Here is a 16,251-nt window from a genome sequence, read left to right on the forward strand (position 1 = left end):
GCGAATTACTTCTAACCGCTATCGATTATAATATAAATACCCCAACGTGTTCCGCATACCATTCGGCGAGTGCCGCCTCTAAGGTCTTTGAAACGGCGCGATATTCTTGGCACATGCCATTCACCAACGAAACGATGACCAATCGACCACGACGCCGCAACCAGCCAGCGATAGGCGAGGCAGTTTTGATTAATTACCATACTTGACGTCAGGTGAAATGTCGATATGGCGCTGCCGGTAATAGGGCTTGCTGAGGGGATTGGCCGTAAATGTTGAATATTAAGTTGTTGAGGCTGATGTCGGCCTTTCATGTGGTAATTCGATTAAGTGTTGATGTTGGATATACTACGGAAACGGTGTTAAGCGCTCTAGTCTCAAGGGTTTCTCAAATTTTGTTTCTCTGCTCTTAAGCAGAAGGAATTCCTGGAGGATTTTTAGAAAGAACTCCTGAAAGCTTCCTAAAAGGAACCTCTGTTGGGTTCGAACAAGCAACACATAGAGGATATTCAGTGGAAATTTATGAAGGATTCCGAGAAAGTACTCCTGGGAGACTTTCAGATGGAGATCAGAGGAGAAAAACGCAAACAGAAGGAACTTCCAGAAGAAACTCATGGATGATTATCAGAAGAAAGTCCTGGAAAATTCCTAGAAAGAACTCCTGTGGACTACTCAAAATGAACTCCTGGAGGATTCTCAGAAGAAAGTTTTAGTGGAAATTCAGTAGATAACTCTGGAAATTTCCAAGGATTATTCTGGAAGAAATCCAGCAGAAGCTCATGGATGAATTGCAGAAAGAAATCCTGGAGAAATAAAAAAAAATTCTTCTGCTGGAATTCCAGAAGAAACTCCTGCGCAAGTCGTTAAAGGAACTTTCGAATAAAATCCTGGATGAGTCCTGGAAGGGTTTCCTGATACAATACTGGAAGAACCAACGCTTCAAAGAAACCTGGAAAGAGCTTCTGATGGAATCACAGAAAGAACTTAAGGGTAAATCCCAGTGGAAGCTTTTGGAGGAATTTCAAAACGAACTTCTGTTGGATTCCCACAAGGAATTGCTGTAGAAATTTCAGAAAACACTTCCCAACTAACAATCACAAGTCGCAAACAAGCATGCATGCTGAATTGTTGCTTTATAATAGTAATTATAGCTGATATAAAATTATACTGCACACATTACTGTACAAAGGTTTTTTTTAAATTTTGAATTGGAAAATTAGCCAATATTCAACCTTTCGTATCGGTATTACAATGATAACTTAAAATGCTATTCAAGAGTTTCATAGTTTTTCTATTTGACTTGCAGTTATTCCTTTATAAAATAGTTTAACAAAACCTTTTTCTGCTTCTTGTTAAGCTTATCTACAAATAAGCACATGTATCTGAAAAATGTGTTTTTCACAAGTAGAAAAAGCTCTTTCCTTTCATCATACTTCGACTTAGCGTACAGAATGAAAAACACGTGTTTTTTACTAAACAGCAGCTGAACTAATTTGTTGTGTGTAGTGCTGACCCAACAAACATTTTTGCTGTACAAGAGTTTAACAAACCACTCTTAAGAAAACTTTAGCTTAAGAAACCATTGTTCAGCTAGTTCTGTTACTTGGGGATTCACCCCTGCTGAGTGGAAGTTTGATCATTATTAAACCAAGGGAAGTTTATGTTTGATTTGAGTGCTTGGATACATCGTCTCTAGGATGGCGCAAATAGAAAGGCATGCGACTGGCAATCGACGGGGGTCTCGAGTTCGAGTCTTGATTTAGGTAAATTTATGTGTAGTTATTATTACATCATAGTTGTTCATAGCATTAAATACCAATCATAAGCTCTCGTGGATTTTTTTTTTTTCATTTTAGGCTGACACAATTTTCTCTTACTCCCCTCGGAAAATTTTGGTCGGAATTCGACATTTTAAGGGAGGACACAAATACATTTTTCAAAAAATTTCATAATTCTAAAATGAAATAAGAGTCGCCGAAAAAATTTCTTAACAAATCCGAAGAGATTGATGATTTTGCCTAATTCTTAGGGCAATTTTTTTATAAAATATATTTATTATTTACCATATCCCCCTTGACGAGTTTACGAGCAAAGTGACAAAAGAAGAAATTGATATTTGTTCCGGCCTTATGTTGTTACAATTTCCTCTTCATGAGCTAGGACTGAAGAAAAAATGGTCCAAATCTACACTCCACTCGCTAAATTCTAAATAGCCGAGCCACGCAATTGGGTGGACGAGCGCTATGGTTTCTTTGGTTTGTGCCCGGCTATGGCGCTCTGTTCGTTTTTAAGCTTCTCGCCCAGCCAATAGGGGAACGGAGGCATCAACAAATGATAAGCATATGTAGCGAAACATCTTCATATATTATTCGCATTACTGGAAGGACTTACAGCTACCCTACCTTAATCTGTCACCTACTCCTTTTGTCGCTATTGCTGCTCACTGTTGATCGCGCGGCTGGTGCCGCCGGTGTATCTGGAACGCCGATGCAGATGATGCTGGGGCCCCGCAGTTGCAGGATCTGAAGCTTGCGACGATTATTCTGATAGCGCTCTTCTCTGAAGGCGCCTTATTCGATGGCACACTGTAGGTGCATTTTCACATTTGGCACAATAACATTCCTATTGGATTCACACTGGCGATCTAGTACTGCATTCTCAAACATGCATGTCGCCAACCCTTAAATCACCCGACGATTCACCTTCTTCTACGACAAACAAGCTTTCTTGCTTGTTGACACTGCCTGGGGCTGCACACACGCGATCACTCCGCACTTTCCCTGTTGCTGTTTGTACGACACACGCGCTCTTAATTCGGCCTCAACACTCGGACGTACGCGACTATTCCAATACCGACGATCGTTCTTCACTGTGACTCGACGCCGTCGATGTGGTGTCCGTCGATGATGGTGTGGTGTGAGTGGAGGGCGTCCTTCTCTCTCCTGCGAGTGCACACACCTGCAGCACTACTACGCACACTAATCTTACTCCGCGTCGATGAGCTTCCCTTGGACACTTGTGTGGGGAACAGGCGACGTCGTGTGGTGGCCCTCGACGTTCGCTTGCGGTTGCGGCAGCGTGGTAGGTGTCCAATAAAAAGGCCCTAATAAGAATGATCGTGCTATTAGGTTAGGTTTCCAATAGGGAAAAAGTGACATCCATGTAATACCTCTCTGGAGGGCCTTTTGTCGAACGGGGTGGGGTGATGATCGGGTTGCAGATTTTGCGTTTAGCCTCTCGATGCTGTATTCCTGCGGGAATTATTGGGTTCTAAGATTGATATGTTCAGCATGAACATTTGGGAGATATTTTACCTTTACAGGGCTGATGAGCCTGTTCGCCGAGACTGTCGTGTCCGATTGAAGAATCGCTCAGTTAAGCGGTACACCTTTTCGGGTTTCTATGAAGGTAAAATCTTTAGAAATCTTCTCGTTACAATGGCGTCACTTTGAAGTTACCTTCGACGATGGAGTTGTGATGTTTCTTCTCGTCTCCGATCGTTGATGTGCACGCTGACGATATTTCCTTTTGGGTTTTTTTTTGTGGTGAGGATGATTTTCCGGCGATTTGTGGACAGACTCCGGCTCTTGCCTCCGTTCAGAAGAATCAGCAAACGAGAATGATCGGAACAATGGATTTCAGATGTCGTGGAAGTATCTGAGCGCTCTTAGAGAGCTTTTCGAGAGCGAAGCATTTTGTGTTGCCAGATGTATTCGCTTTTCTTGTTCAGTGGATGTTCTAGGAATGTGCGCTTTTGCGACTGTATGCCAGATGTTAAGCCTTAGGCTGAAGTTATTGTAATACAACTTCATACGACGATAAACGAAATTTTCGTGAATAACATTCACGAAAATTTCGTAAGCTTTGTTTACTTTTATTTGCTTAATCTCTAGTCTTATGCTAGGAGCTACGTAGAGGTTATTGGCTAATTGTAACAGCTACTGCTTCGACAGAATTCTCCATAAATGGATCTCGAAGACAGAAGGTGAATCGTCGGGTGATTTAAGGGTTGGCGACATGCATGTTTGAGAATGCAGTACTAGATCGCCAGTGTGAATCCAATAGGAATGTTATTGTGCCAAATGTGAAAATGCACCTACAGTGTGCCATCGAATAAGGCGCCTTCAGAGAAGAGCGCTATCAGAATAATCGTCGCAAGCTTCAGATCCTGCAACTGCGGGGCCCCAGCATCATCTGCATCGGCGTTCCAGATACACCGGCGGCACCAGCCGCGCGATCAACAGTGAGCAGCAATAGCGACAAAAGGAGTAGGTGACAGATTAAGGTAGGGTAGCTGTAAGTCCTTCCAGTAATGCGAATAATATATGAAGATGTTTCGCTACATATGCTTATCATTTGTTGATGCCTCCGTTCCCCTATTGGCTGGGCGAGAAGCTTAAAAACGAACAGAGCGCCATAGCCGGGCACAAACCAAAGAAACCATAGCGCTCGTCCACCCAATTGCGTGGCTCGGCTATTTAGAATTTAGCGAGTGGAGTGTAGATTTGGACCATTTTTTCTTCAGTCCTAGCTCATGAAGAGGAAATTGTAACATTGGCGCCCAACAGAAAAACCTACGAGTTTTGATTATTATTTTTTATTAATGATTTTCGGTCAATCGCGCAACAATTCGATAGTCAATTAGTTTGCGAAAAGTGAGTGAGTCTAAAGTGAGTCAGTGCAGTGAACATGGATGTGAAGGACCTTTCGGATGAGGAGTTGAACTACGAGTTGGAGCTACGTCGAGTGCCAGAACCTAAGAAGCTCACTAGGAAAAGGAAAGTGGATCAACTCAGGGCGCTCATGAGGCAGGAGTACGTCGAACTGGAATGCCCTGCTTCAGCAACACACTTCATAGCGGATTCAGCAAACATCTACTACTGTCAGCAGAAACTTCAACGACTAGGGTCCTCCCTTCTGCGAGCTTTCAACAATCAAGATGTAGCAGAACTTCAACAGTGTCAATCTAAGTACTATCACTACCGTGCCAGAATCTCGCTGATAAAGGATCGAAACTTTGCACCGTATGTTCACGAGGCGGAGAAGGTAATCAACGACTCTCTAAGCCAAATAGCTCAATATCTCCAGAGTCTAACAAACGTTTCACCTCCGGAACTATCCCGGGAAGATATTCTGCCGGGACAAGAAGAAGAGTTGGATCGCTTGAAGAATTCCCATCTTCAGTCAAGTGTGAATATCCCAACACAAGCAGCGGACCATCAAACTAAAGGAATAATCCCTCTCAATCTACCGAACATATCACCAACTAGGACAGGAACCATACCAAAAGTTGTGGAACATCAGCAATTACAGAATGGCATTCCACCTCCGACTTCATCGCCCAAAAGCAACAGAGAAGTACCTGTTCTCCAGATCCCACAGCAGCAGCAGTATGCAGTTCCTCCCTTACCAGCCCCTAAGCCAAGCTTGGAAAGAGTTCCGGATCAGCCTCAGCAACAACCGCCGATGGATGTAAGAGATGAAATTATAAGGTATCTTTTGAACAACAGACAGCAGTTTGATGGGAGACAAGAGCAACCTGGACACAGCAGCGGGAGATCAACACCAATCAACAGACAGCGATTCACGCAGCCTGTACACAAGTGGCCTTTTTCGTATGGCGGTAATCAGAACATCATGGAGCTGGCTGTGTTCCTCAATCGGGTGAAAACTTATGCAGACACAGAAGACGTGGACGAATACTCATTAATTCGAGGAATCAAGCATCTCTTGCGAGGACGTGCTCTAGAATGGTATACCAGGAACTACAACCACTTCAATAACTGGACGCTATTCAAAAAGCAGATAAAAGCGGAATTTCTGCCTCCAAATTTCTCGCAGCTCATCAAGCGGGACCTCTATTGGAGGTACCAGGGCCTCGAAGAGACATTCTCGAAGTATTATCTGGACTTGCTTGCCCTTTTCGAAGTTGTGGAACCACCGTTGACGCCACAAGACCAATTCTTCATCCTAAAATCCAACTTAAATACGGAATTTGCGGCTGTAGCTTCTGCTTCTCGAGCATATACAGTAGCAGATCTGGTGGAGGTATGCAAGGATTATGATCATGCTAAGATGTTTTCCCAGAAGAATAAAACTTCGCTTATTCCACGTACGGCTTTGGCAGAGCCCAATAGAGGTACCCCAACCTACTCTCGCATATCGCGACCTGGAGCTAACAGTTCTTTATGGAATCGTACTCCCCTACAACCAAACAGGATCCAACAAGTGAATGTGATCGATGAAGAAGAGCTCGATGTAAATCCACAAGCATGCTTAATGCTGGAAGATGCGAATCAAACTTACGAGCAAGCAGAAACGAATGCACTAGTAACGGTCGAGCAACCAGAGGAACAAGTCAATGCAGTACGGTCCCAAGGGTCATGGAACCAAGGTGGTACAGCGCTCGAAACAACTAGAAAACCCTTCTCCATGACATGTTGGCAATGCGAACAGTCAGGTCATGCATTCACAGCTTGCCGTAATCCAAAAACGTATCTATTTTGCTACAGGTGTGGCAAAAAAGGATTTACGTCTCGAAACTGCAGTGACTGTCATGCCAGGATGAGCCAAGCACTCCCAGATACGATGATGAGCTCTGCACAGGGAAACGCAAGTGCGGGGTTCCGAAAATGAAGGGAATGGAATCTCCGTGCACAACAAATAAAATCCCTTCGTTAAACAGCATTCCACACTTCCGCAACATCTCATCAATCGTTTTCGACATATCATCCGGGGACAATCGACCTTACGCAGACATCAGCATCATAGGAAGAAAGCATAGAGGATTGTTGGACAGTGGTGCTACATGCAGCCTTCTAGGTGGAAACCTGACGCAGATCATTGACGAGCTGGGACTAACCAAGTATCCAGCTCAAGGAACAATAAGAACCGCTGACAACGCCAAGCATGCAGTATCGTTCTATGCATTAGTTCCTGTGGAATATAACGACAAAAAGGCCACGCTCCCTATGGTCTGCATCGAATCCATGCCAGATATCCTGATTCTAGGAATGAACTTCTGGAATCTTTTCGGCGTTAAGATAAACATATGCGGTATAGAACTGTCAGCTAACTGTGACGTATCGGTAATCAAGTCTCTTTCCGAGAGCCAGAAAAGCGTTCTGGCTGACACAATCAAGATGTTTCCCTCTTCTCGGAAAACAAACCGATTAGGACGGACTCATCTATATCACCACAAGATCGACACAGGCTCAGCGATTCCATTCAAGCAGAAGTACTATCCGATTTCAAAATTTGTTCTGGATGACCTAAACAAAGAAGTAGATCGTATGCTTAAAATGGGAGTGATAGAGGAAGCAATTTGTTGTCCCTGGAATAATCCCGTTGTGGCTGTAAAAAAGAAGGATGGTTCGATGAGATTGTGTTTGGACGCAAGAAAACTAAACAGCGTCATCGTCCAGGAAGCATACCCGATTCCTCATATTGCATCGATCATGAACAATTTGAGTGGTTCCAAATTTCTGAGCTCGATCGATCTAGAAGCCGCCTTTTGGCAAATTCCGCTGCATCCAGATTCCAAGCAAAAAACAGCTTTCACGATACCGCAGAGAGGACACTATCAGTTCAAAGTGGTTCCGTTTGGCTTGTCCACCGCAAGTCAGGCATTGTCCAGAGTAATGAACCACATCTTCATCGACCTCGAACCAAAGGTATTCGTGTACCTGGATGACCTTATAATCGCCACCAATGACTTCGAGGAACATATTCGTCTTCTACAGGAAGTAGCCAGAAGACTTCAAGCAGCGGGTCTCACAATCAATGATCAAAGTTGCAGCTCCTCTCACAGAGCTGACGAAAACGAAGATCAAATTTCGTTGGAATGAGACCTGCGAAGTCGCGTTTAACACACTGAAACAACTTCTATGTACCGCACCCGTCCTTAGCACTCCAGACTACACGAAGCCCTTCTCAATATCTTGCGATGCTAGCGATGTTGCGTTGGGAGCCGTTCTTTCCCAAGACTACGATGGAAATGAAAGAGCAATCGCTTATTTCTCGCAAAAGCTTTCCCCCTCGGAAAGAAAATATTCGGTTACAGAGCGAGAGTGCCTAGCTGTTATTCGAGCCATTGAAAAGTTTCGCGGGTACGTCGAAGGATCAAGATTCACGGTGTTTTGCGATCATTCCAGCCTCACGTATTTGAAAAGCATGAAGCATCCAACCCCACTGATGGCTTTTCCTTTTGGGTTTTTTTTTGTGGTGAGGATGATTTTCCGGCGATTTGTGGACAGACTCCGGCTCTTGCCTCCGTTCAGAAGAATCAGCAAACGAGAATGATCGGAACAATGGATTTCAGATGTCGTGGAAGTATCTGAGCGCTCTTAGAGAGCTTTTCGAGAGCGAAGCATTTTGTGTTGCCAGATGTATTCGCTTTTCTTGTTCAGTGGATGTTCTAGGAATGTGCGCTTTTGCGACTGTATGCCAGATGTTAAGCCTTAGGCTGAAGTTATTGTAATAATGTTTGATCATTTTTGCTGAAGCTGGATAACAGCTTTATTATACATTTGTTAAATGCTTTTAACAACAAACAGTTCAGGTGATACACAACATATTACTTTAAATTTTCTCCAAATTTTTGTGAACAAACCCGAACAAAAGTTGTCCCTGAAAATTATTCAAATGTTATTAAGCATCAAGCTGAATTAATGCGTCAAACAGATGCTTGTTAACCGTTATGTGGCCGGCAAACTTTTTGCTTTTTTCTACACCGTGTATTTTAAATGGGTGCTGGGTACCCGGGTACCCTGCCGGCCACATAAGGGTTAAATGAGTGATTGTTAGTTGGATTTAAAATAGAGGATTCTAAGAAAAAACTCCTGAAACATTTATAGAAGAAACCTAGAAAGCACCTATAAAGTACTACAGGATGATTTTCAGGCGGGACTTCTGAAGAAATTCTAGACGAAACGCTTGAGGGAAACCCAGTTAGCAATCCTGAAGTATTCCAACGATTATTCTGGAGAAATCCAGCAGAAGCAGAAATCTACAAACTTCGGCAGGAATTCCAGAGCAAGCTTCTGCATAAATCCAAGAAGAAAAAAATCCTGAATGAGTCCTAGCAGAGTTTTTTGAAAGAATTTTGGTTAAATAACGCTGGAAGAAAGAAAGTAATGCTGGAAGAAGGGATGCTTCGGAAAAACCTCAGAAGGAAGTCTCATTTAGTCCCAGAAAAACTTTTGTAGGAGTACCAGGAAGAACTTCTGGATGAACCCCAGAGAAAACTCCCGGAGAAATATCAGAAGGAAATTCTGTTATATTCTCACAAGGAACTCATGTAGGTATTCCAGGAGGAACTTTTTCAATAAAGAGCTTCTGAAAGATTTTAAGAAGAAACTCCCGAAAGGTGCCTGTAAAGAACGACTGGATGATTTCCATCAGGAAGCTCAGGTAGGAATTCCTGAAAGATTTGCAGAAGGAACCCTTGGATAACTTGCAATATGAACTCCTGGAGGACTTCCAGAAGATAATCCTTGGGAATCCCAAGGATCATTTCGGCAGAAGCTCATAGAGACATCCAATGCCGAAATCATGGAAAAATTCCTGAAGGAACTTCTGCAGGAATTCAAGAAAAAAAACTCCGGCTGGAATCCCAGAAGAAACTTTTACATAAGCCCCAGAGGAAACTTCCGGAAATAAAAATCCTGGATAAGCTTTCTGAAAGAATGCTGGAAGAAGGAACTCTTCGAAGAATCCCAAAAGGAACTTCTGCTGGAATTCCACATTAACTTTAGAAGAAATACCAGGAAGAACTTCTGGGTTAACCCAGGAAAGGAAACTCCCTGAGTAATATCAGAAGTAGTTTTTGAGGGTTCAAAAACTCATAAAAAATCCATGAAGCATTTTATTGGATAAAGTTCTAATGAAAATCTCAAAGAAATTCCTAGAGCATCCCCGGAAAAACTATTGGTAGATTTTCCAGAACAATTCCACAAGGGTTTTCAAGACGATCTTCTGTGAAAACGCAGAAAAATCTTCTTAAGAAAATACGAAGCTGTTTTAGAAATATGTTTCCAGGATTCTTTGAAAGCATCTAAGAAAGAACTCCTCGAAGAATCCTGAAAGATTACTTCAAAGACAACTAAATAATTGCCTATTTCTAAATATATCAGTTGTTTGAAATTATGTCTTAAGTAGACGTAGAACTTTCTGCTTTTAGAATCACAATGTGCATTCAATTGACAAATCTAAAGACGGATTAGTGAAAAAAAATACTTGATTCTGGAGGGATTTGCACATACAGCTTCAAATCATTAGTTCAGCGCTTCAATCAACTGAGCCACAAAACAAGTTACGATTCTGCGGGATAAAAAGTCAGACTGGATACGAAGTGTCACCTTAACCGTGTCCGTCTTTCACAACTAGAGTTAAAGACTATATCTTACAGGTATCTCAGAAATGGTAGAAAGCATCGAACAAACTCCTTGAAAAAAAATCCAAAAGAGAGAGTTTAGGTATAAATCTCTGGCGGAATTCCCGGAAAAATCCGGACAGCGAATACTAACTAGAACTTGTTTTCCAAAGCGACCTAATGTACCCTATTAGTCTAAAGGAAACAACTTTTAATGGTCACCGCGGAAACTCCTAGGAATCACTCATTCTAAAGTTGACCGATTGTCGCTAATTGTTTAATGGTTCACTTCACACCGACGGCTAAATTTTGTCCATTTCAAATATGTATATAATTTTAAAGTTTCATGGAAGTTCAGAAGAGTTTTTGAGGGGTTTCCGGGAGTTCCTAGGAGCTTCAAAGGTGGTTTCACGTATGTTCTACAGGAGTACCAAGGCTTTTCAGAGAACTTCAGGAGTGTTCCGAAGACATTTCTGTTCGGTTAAGTGGAGGCCTCTGAAACTAAATGAAAGCTCCTCGAACGACTTTGCAACTCCCTAGAACTACGTACTCTGTAACGCCCTCAAAACCCCTTGAATACCGCTGAAACTCAATTAAAACCTCAGGAATACCCCTAAAATCACATGAAACGGCTTTGTAACATCCTTCAAATCCCTGGAAAACCCCTTAATCTCTCTGAAAATGGAACTCTGCTCCTGAAACTCTTTGAAAACCCCGGGAACGCCCCTGAAATCTCCTTGAACACAACTTGAACACTCTTGAAACACCCCTGAAACACGCTGAAATCATTAAAACATCATTTCGTAAAATCACCGTTTCGCGTGCAATTTGAAATAGCTGCACAACCACTAAAGCTCCGTGGTACATCTGTCCTTTTCTCGTACATCAAATTGTACTGAAAGGTTATATGTTGACTCAACAAACGAATTTTCGATAGAAGGCTCGGAGGATCAAGTCACACATACCAGTCAACTCAGATCGACCTCAATTCGTTGTCGTATCCCGAGCAGAGGAAAAAAGTTCAATAATAGCATATTTTGATATGGAGAACAAAAAGTGATATTTGTTTGTTTGAGATAAGAGGTAAAAGTACTGAAAATAATATCTCAATTTTACTCCTGGAACATCATCATCATAGCACATTTAGCTCTTGGTAAGATCTAGCCAATAGCAGTGAGCTTTGATCAAAATATGATTAATCTTCAAATATCATATTTTGTTATTATTTTCAGTACTTTTACCTCTTAACTCAAACAAACCAATATCACATTTTGATCGTCAGTACTTGAACTCTGCCCGGGATGTGATGTCTGTATGTGTGTATGAATGTGTGTGTATGTGTTTTTTTTTTTTTTTTTCTCTAAACCATAGGGGGATAAATCTGCTCATCAGACACCCTAACAGGAAGGTTAGGGTAGTGTGGGGATGAGGCCGTCTTCTACAATGCCGGTAGAAGCCAGGACTACTCTCTCCTCGACCCACTAAAACACATTCCTATGGTCGCCAAACCCTACGTCTCTCCGGAACCACCAAGAAGGTATTGCTTCAGAGAGGGGCTAGTGCATATCGCACCCTCAAGGTTAGCTGCCGTAGCCTAGCAGCAACGAACATCGATGACTCGCACTGGAGAGTCCATCACGATAGCATGCTGGCGCTTAGCCAGTTTCCCGAGTGGTCCTCGCCACTCCCTTTGTCCTCGGAAGGCGGGCAGGGTCAACCCCGCCCGCGCCCTACTGCTGAGCGGACATCAAGAACTGATGCCCACATGCAACCCGATCTGACCTGCTGAAGGCAAGGGTATCACTACCCTTCAGGCCTTATCAGCTGCATCCGTAGGTTGCAGACAGCAGGGTCTCACCTACCCCGACCCTTGCCGGGGACCCCTTTCCAACCGCGGGCTCAGATCCAACCCAGTAGACTGACGCCACGACAGCACCGCTACCGGGACTTCCTCTCCGCGGCCACTTAATCGCTGTAAGGGTCGATCTCGACCGCAGGGCACCGGTATGACCTACGAAGCCGACTTCGAACCCCTGGACCACCTCTTGTACTGCATCTGGACTAGCCATTCTCCGAGTCCACGCGCCACCTCCTTTGTAGCTCCCAGACGATATGGGTGATAGCCGTTGAAACGGCATTCCAGCTAATCTCATCCCTACACATTCTCTGGACCAAGTTGTCCGGAGTTGTGTCCTCCCCGCATGTGGCAAGCATGCGGTCACGCATTGTGCGAAAACGCGGGCACACGAACAAAACGTGTTCCGCCGTTTCCTCTAAACCATTGCACACTGGGCATTCGGGAGAATCCGCATGCCCGAAACGGTGTAGATACTGTCGGAAGCAACCATGACCTGTAAGGACCTGTGTCAGGTGGAATGAAACTTCCCCATGGCGCCTATTAATCCAACTATCTACCCTCGGTATCAACCTATGGGTCCACCTTCCTTTGGTGGAACTGTCCCACGCGCGCTGCCATTTGACCATAGAGGCCATCCTGACAGTCTTGCGTATGCCTCTTGTGCCGCGCATTTCGAAGCACTCCATATCCTCACTGATAAGAATGCTGATGGGCACCATACCAGTAATGACACAGAGAGCGTCGTGTGACACGGTACGGTACGCGCTTGCAACCCTCAGACACATAAGCCTGTAAGTACTTTCCAGCTTCCGTCGGTAGCATTCAGTACTTAGCGCGGTACCCCACGCCGGGCCGCCATACCTAAGTATGGACGTAGCAACACTAGCCAGAAGCTTGCGCTTACTGGCGTACACCGCTGAGCTATTGGACATCATCCGGGACAGTGCCGCAATAGCTGTGGAGGCTCTTTTACAGGCATAATCGACGTGGCTACCGAAGGTAAGCTTATCGTCGATCATCACGCCCAAGTGCTTGACAGAGCGCTTCGACAGGATAGTGCACTCTCCTACACTGATCTCCGTCTGCTGCGCCGACTGCATGTTGTTAACAACCGTCACCTCTGTCTTGTGGTGAGCCAGCTCCAGTTTTCTGGACCGCATCCACGCCTCCACAACCTTGATCGAGTGGTCGGTAGTCAACTTCACCTCCTCGATCGTTTCACCGTAGACTTCGAGCGTAATATCGTCGGCAAATCCGACAATCACCACTCCCACTGGGTACTCTAACTTCAACACCTCGTCGTACATGACATTCCATAACACCGGACCCAGGATGGAACCTTGCGGGACTCCTGAGGTTATGTGAAAGCACTTCCGACCCACCTCCGTGTCGTAAACTAGTACGCGATTCTGGAAGTAGCTTCCGAGAATCTTGTACAAGTACTCTGGTATCCCCAGACGCAAGAGCGCATCGGCAATAGCAGCCCAACTGGCGCTATTAAATGCATTCCTAACATCCAGAGTCACTACCCCGCAAAAGCGAATTCCCCTCCTCTTGGGCTCGAGTGCTTTCTCGGCGGTTTTTGTAACCGACAAGATAGCGTCTACGGTGGACCTCCCCTTCCGGAAGCCATACTGGTTGCTCGAGAGACCATTTACGCCCTCAGTGAACTTCAACATTCTATTGAGGATGATCTTTTCGAGCACCTTCCTCGCCGTGTCAATCAAGCATATTGGTCTATATGCCGACGGGTCTCCGGGTGGTTTCCCCGCCTTTGGCAATAGTACCAGGCTCTGCCTCTTCCAAGCTTCTGGGAAAACTTCCTCGTCCAGGCATTTCTGCATAGCAGACCTGAACATCTCGGGAGCTTCTGCAATAGCTACTTTTAAGGCCAGGTTCGGAACTCCGTCCGGACCTGGGGCCTTACCTACGCTAAGGGACTTAGCTATCCCCGCAAGTTCCACATCGGTGACCATTTCCTCATCGCCAGCCCCAGTCCCCGGCTGTCCTACGAAAGGAGGCCAAGGACTAGGATCATGACGCGGAAAAAGTCCTCCAATGATCCCCTCCAACATCTCTGGAGATTGCTCTGTAGGAGCCATCACACCTCTCGTCTTGGCCATAACGATCCTGTAGGCATCACCCCACGGGTTCGTATTGGCACTCTGACAGAGACCCTCAAAGCAGGCCTTCTTGCTTGCTCTTATTTCGGTCTTGAGCGCGGCTTTTGCAGCGGCGAACACCACCCGCCGTTCGTTTCGCTCTTCCTCTGATCGTGCTCGCTGCATCCGCCGCCTAGCCCGTAGGCAGGCGCGGCGCAGGTCCGCAATCGCGTCGGTCCACCAGTAAGCCGGTGGCCTCCCATTTCTAGGGTGGACTCTCCTAGGCATGGTCGCATCACACGCACGTGAGAGCACCGCTACCAGCTCGTCGCCGTCTAAACCGAGTAAGTTTCGCTCACGGCGGAGCGCTTCCCTAAATACCTCTTCGTCGAAGTATGATGTCTTCCACCTACGAGGGCTTGGCCTTGGCCTAGCCGCCTCTTCTTCTATCCGCTGTCTGCTGTTGTTGTAGTCGATACTGTAGCGAACCGCCAGGTGGTCGCTGTGAGTGTAGCCATCATCTACTCTCCAGTTCGAACTACTTGTTAGGCCAGGACTACAAAAGGTCACGTCAATAATTGACTCCGCTCCGTTTCGACTATAGGTACTCTTGGTACCGACGTTAGCCAAGTCGACATCTAAGATGGCCAGTGTTTCTAGCAGGATCTGACCCCGCTGGTTCGTGAAACGGCTTCCCCATTCCACAGCCCAGGCATTAAAGTCACCCGCTATTACCACCGGCCTTCGCCCTGTTAGCACGATCGTTAAGCGGTCCAGCATTTGCGTGAACCGCTCGATCGGCCACCGCGGAGGCGCATAGCAGCTACAGAAGAAGACCCCGTTTACTTTGGCGACCACGAAGCCCTCATAGGTAGTAGACACCAACTCCTGCACGGGGTATTTACCCGTCGTCCATATCGCCGCCATTTTCCTGGTCCCATCCGAGGCCCAGTTGCCGTTGCCGGCGGGTACTCGGTATGGGTCCGAAATGATGGCGATATCCGTCTCCCACTCAGAAACCGCCTGACAAAGCAGTTGCTGAGCCGCATCACAGTGGTTCAGGTTCAGCTGCGTTACCTGCACTGTGATTTGTTGCTCACTGCGGCTGTGTGTATGTGTGTGTATGTATGTGTATGTATGTCAGTGTACAAAAAAGGTCACTCACTTTTAAGACACTTTCCATTGGTCGATTCTTTGGATTAAAGCACGAGTCGAACTGGAATTTTACCGTTTTGTTTGCTATTAAAAATGGTCCGGATCGGTCAATGCGTTCCGGAGTTATGGCCATTTTAGTGATCCAGATCAGCACCGGTTGAACTGGCTGTATATAAAACTGAACCTAGCCCCAAACTGAACCAAGCGACACATCTGACTGCGCCGATTTGTGTAACCTTTAGCATGGTTGACGGACTTTTTGAGAAAATCAACACTGGAGACCATAAATCATATAATTTCGGCCCAAAATTCAAAATGGCGGCCTCATATTCAAGATGGCGGCGTAATATTCAAGATGGAGGCTCAAAATTTAAGATAGGGTTCTTGCAATATGGATATATTTGGAACGGGGAAGATGACCAGAGCCTAAAAATAGCGACCACAATATACATACAAGATGTCTCAAATCCTAGATGGCGGGTGGGTCAATATGGTGGTTATTAAATTGAATTTTTGGCTGAAAAAACATGTAATATGGATGTATTTGGTATTAAGAGGATGTCTGCCCAAGCAACCAAAAGTTCGAATTCCACTTGAAGAACGAACTCAGAAGTTCAAGTTTGGTTCAATTCCGGTTTCGTCGAACTTAATTCTCTAAAAAGTTACTCTTGTATTGTTTATGAACTTGGAAGTACATGTACAAGCTTTTGACTTCTCTTAAAAACGACATTAAAGTCGAAAAAAGGTTCGAAAAGAACTTATGTTGA

At 45.0% G+C, this 16,251-nt stretch overlaps 1 protein-coding gene and 1 long non-coding RNA gene across 5 annotated transcripts in view; both read right to left on the reverse strand.

Annotated features, from left to right (window-relative positions):
• LOC109397492 (protein spire) overlaps window positions 1-16,251 on the reverse strand; it is a 648,107-nt gene that overhangs the window by 258,961 nt on the left and 372,895 nt on the right. The window lies entirely within an intron of this gene.
• Window positions 2,178-3,959, reverse strand: LOC134289053 (uncharacterized). 2 transcript variants are annotated; one of them, XR_009998235.1, is made up of 4 exons: window positions 3,456-3,959; window positions 3,312-3,397; window positions 3,167-3,248; window positions 2,178-3,100 (listed from the first exon to the last, which is right to left on the reverse strand). It is a non-coding gene; the product is annotated as an uncharacterized LOC134289053 (long non-coding RNA). The 2 variants fall into 2 exon arrangements; XR_009998234.1 differs by having other exon boundaries at window positions 2,178-3,248.

Source organism: Aedes albopictus, chromosome 2 (assembly GCF_035046485.1).
Source record: "Aedes albopictus strain Foshan chromosome 2, AalbF5, whole genome shotgun sequence".
Taxonomy (NCBI): Eukaryota; Metazoa; Arthropoda; class Insecta; order Diptera; family Culicidae; genus Aedes; species Aedes albopictus.